We start from the raw sequence: 4,608 nt of genomic DNA, 5'->3' as shown, positions 1-4,608 counted from the left end.
GTAAGAGAGCAAATTTCAAATTTCTCATCATAAAATTGATGGGTGAGATGATATATATTAATTAACTTTATTTAATCATTCCACATTATATTCATTTATCAAAATAATAACATTGTATTCCATAAATGATTACAATTATAATTTATCAATTAAAAATAATATTTACAAAAGAAATTCATTGTGTGTTTATATCACATTACATTTCAATTTGAATTACACACTTTTCAATTGTGAAATTGGGTAGTGGATACCATTCACCAGTAGTTGCTAGCACCATAAAAAGATGATGACCAGCTAATATGTTTCTCCTAATACAAAATATGTATTTTCAATTAAAAAAATCACAACAGTGCATATATGTACTTGAAGTGAAATGTGGGTAGTGGATACCATTTTAGACGATGTAGTTCTTAGCTGACTTTGTGGCTTTAAATTGCTCTTTCCAAACTAGTGAATTAAATATTGCTTAAAAATAAAATAAGCACATAATGCTATCACTTCCTCTAAATGTTAATACTGTTTTTAACTTTTATAATGGAAAATTTCTAAAAATTTCAAAAATAAATTCAATGATGTAATGGATTCCTTGTGTTCATTACTCAAATTTCACAGTTATCAGCTTATGATGGTACCTGTATTTTATGTCAATTCATGTTTAATCTACATTTCCACCCACTTCTACCCTCTATTTTTCTTAGAAAATATATTCCAGACATCACAACATTTCATTCACAAATAGTTAAGTATGAATCTCTAAAAGTTAAGCCTTTTTGAAAGCGTACCCACGGTCATTAGTATACCTACAATATCTGCAAATAATTTAATATTCAATGTCAATGTTCACATTTCCAATCGTTTCAAAATTGTCACACATTTTTAACCATTCTTTGGAAGATATTTAAATCGATGCTTTTTAAAGATCTTTTTACTCCAAAGATTATTTCTTTTTGTTTCTTTTTCTCTCTCTCCCTCCTCTGTCTTCCTTCCTGCCTTCTGTCGCTTTCTCTTCTTTCCACTTATTTGTTGAATAAACTGTTTTTGTTTTCTCATTTTAAAAATTATATTTCTATAGCATTTCTTACATTCTGGATTTCGTTGATTGTATTGATGTAGAATAATGAAACTGTATTCTCTGTTCGTTGTATTCCTTATGCATTGAAAGACGAATCTAAATGCAGGTTTTATATATTTTGACATAATTATTTTTATAGTACATATATGCACTGTTGTGATCTTTTTAATTGAAAATACATATTTTGTATTAGGAGAAACATATTAGCTGGTCATCATCTTTTTATGGTGCTAGCAACTACTGGTGATTATTGCATAGATTTTTTATTGCAAATTGCAAAAAGTCAATGTATATTATCTGCAAAATCTTTTAGCCTGGGCAACAGAGTGAGATTCCATCTCAAAAAAAAAATTAAAATTAAAAAATAGAAATTATCAATTTCTGCTTGATTATCAAGTGGTACAATTCCTAAGGAAAAATATAGAATAAATACTTCTTTCTTTGAATTTACCAGGTTTCAAAATTGTTTTTTTCTCAAGCTTCAAAAAATAAATTATTTTTAAGAAATATAATCAAATTACGGATATGATTATATTTGATAGATTGATTTTTTTTGTGAAACTAAGCATGTTTTGTCATCTTTTGTCAATGGAAACGTCTATTAAATTTCTGTGTCTTTGAAAGTATCCTTGTTATATAATATATCAGATGCTGCAAACTCATCTTGTATATTATCTTGTCCATAGCTAAATAAGTAATTTATGCTCTGTACATTGGCCCTTGGTAAAAGTACTATTAATAGGGGATAGCCCATATTTCCTAGGTGTTTATAGTAAAAAATTAGGATATTTTTGTTGTTATTTTTTCTTTGCTGATTTCCAAATAAAGTGCAAAATGAGTTTATGATAATACTTCCCATTTAAAATGCAGATTATAGGGTTTACACTCAGCCCATTTTACCTTATATATTTGTATCTCCTTTACCTATGCTGAGAAGCTCATTTCTCTAGGACACTGGGAGCAAAAGATTTCAAAGATTATACAGTTACTTAATTTTTATACCTTAGAAAACTACAGGCCGGGAGCGGTGGCTCACACCTGTAATCTCAGCACTTTGGAGGCCAAGGCGGGAGGATCATGAGGTCAAGAGATCAAGACGATCCTGGCCAATATGGTGAAACCCCGTCTCTACTAAAAATACAAAAAATTAGCTGGGCATGGTGGCAGGCGCCTGTAGTCCCAGTTACTCAGGAGGCTGACGCAGGAGAACCTGGGAGGCGGAGGCTGCAGTAAGCCGAGGTTGTGCCACTGCACTCCAGCCTGGTGACAGAGCGAGACTTCATCTCAAAAAAAAGAAAACTACAACCATCTCAAAATAAAAATACCAATATTACCACAAGTAATATGACTATTTAAAAATTTTTATACCTATTTTTGCTCCATTATAAATTTATAGTTAAATTACTGTGTTTTAAATCCATTTGGCGTAATTTTCACACGTATGGATATGACCAACTGGGTGCACACTTATGTTTGTTACATTTTATTTTGATTGTGTTATTTGAGATTTTTAATTTAATTTTGTGTAATAATTTTATGCAATATTAGCATGAATTCAAATAAAACAAAATTTACAAAACAAATAATATTTTTAAAAGCATAGTTTTATTTTTTTAATCAAAGTCTGCTCTATCTTATTTCTACCATTATAGATAGGCTTCTCTTTCAATTGTGTATTCCTTCATGTTTTGTTTATTTTAAGCCAATATTTTTATGTTCTATATCCTTCTTAGATTAACTGCAGCACACTATAGATGGCATTATAATACTATATAGACATAAAACCTCAACATTTTTAAAAACAAATAATTTTAATAAAAATATTTAACTTTTTTAATGGAAGGAGTGAAAACTTATATTTTGCTTTGCTATTATAGACTTTCTGGGATAAGAACTTCACAGTTACTCAAAAAGATAAAAAGAATTTATGGTCTCCATGTGAAAGGAAGTCCTTATAGTCTTTTGTAAAATTTACACATTTTATTAGGATATACATTTGAACCCAGAGTATTCTTTCAGTTTGCTCCTACAAGGGAAGAGGGCATATATCTGTTTGACTCTTTGTCAAATTCTGTTTGACAGAATTGGTTGTCACTTAGAGTTGGAAAACAAAGTAGCCATTGGACCTGCTTCATCTTGGAAATTGGTGTATGCTTCTAGAAATATCTCCTAGAAATATTTCCTCTGGATTTGATAATATATTCTGCCAAGAGGCAGTAAAAATTACCCTCAGGTAGAGGCCCTTATCTTCTATAACTCTAATTTTCAATTAAGCTTTGTATTTTAAATAGTGTTTATTAATATCTCTGATTTATTAGATGATAGATTCATATGAGAAGATTTTGCTTTAAGTAATGTAAACCAATTCAGAATTATGATAAAGTGGTGATTTTGAATTGCTCCAGTCATAGCTAATTACCAAAGACCTAGTTTTAAATCCTTTCCATTTGTCTTCTCTCCTAAATTTAGCAAAGAGAAAAGATGTTGATGGCTGAGGTACACTGTGATTTTCTCCAATCAGAGAATTTTTGTCAGGTGTTTATAGTTGCCCTCTCCAGTGAAGGTTTACATGCCTAAAACATCTAGAAACAAACTTAGTAGGAATCATAATTGTCGTATTGCCTGGAATACACATCTAGGGATTTTCAATGTGTTTGCTTTAATCAAAAAAGATATTTAAAAAAATGTTTAGAGACAATTTTTTTAACAACTTGTTAAGAGAAGGTCAGAAGTAGATTGATCTACGCGCAACATAAAGAGCTAACAGAAATCAAATACCCTGTCAACTAGACTACATTTCTTTTTTTTAATGTAGACACTTAGGAAATCAATTCTCTCTCAAATTTATATTCCTTTATTTCATATTTTGGTACTCACAGATATGAAAAAGAACTTAGTTAAAAAATGAAAGAAAGCTTTCACCAACTACCTGGTGTGGTGCATGCATGTATTATAACAAAGAGTACACATGAGCAAGACACTAAAATACGGGTAACTAAAATGTTCTGGAAGAAAGATAGAAATTGTAAGAAAATGCGACTTTCCTTTGTATAGATAATATCAATTTCAAGAGAGTAATAAATCATTCAATTGCAGAGATACATATTTCATTTAATAAGCCATTTTAACATAGCCTTGGCCTGTTTAGACAGGGGCCAAAGGATAGCACTGATAATGATAATGATGATAAATTATGCTTTGGAAAATGGTCCATCAGCTTCCGTTGCTTTTGAGGTGTGCCCCTCTGTGGTCAATATAAATTATAAACTGATTTCAGTACTTGATTTTTGGGAATTCAACCAAAAGGATGAGGCTTAAGGCAGTTGGATGCAAGTACAAAAGAACAGCAATGTAGCTGAATATGTGTGCAAAGGGTAAGCAACTGAGTGTTGGATAGAATCTCTGTAACCAGTCTTATAGTAAAAAGTATTTACCGATTCTGCCATATTATGATATTCAATTATATATATAGTTTATATATCAATTTGATTCATATAAATTTGCTATTTATATATTTTATATATTTATATATAAAA

This window comes from Mandrillus leucophaeus, unplaced genomic scaffold (genome assembly GCF_000951045.1).
Source record: "Mandrillus leucophaeus isolate KB7577 unplaced genomic scaffold, Mleu.le_1.0 Scaffold33, whole genome shotgun sequence".
In the NCBI taxonomy this organism is placed as follows: Eukaryota; Metazoa; Chordata; class Mammalia; order Primates; family Cercopithecidae; genus Mandrillus; species Mandrillus leucophaeus.
Note: the sequence above shows the minus strand (reverse complement) of the source record.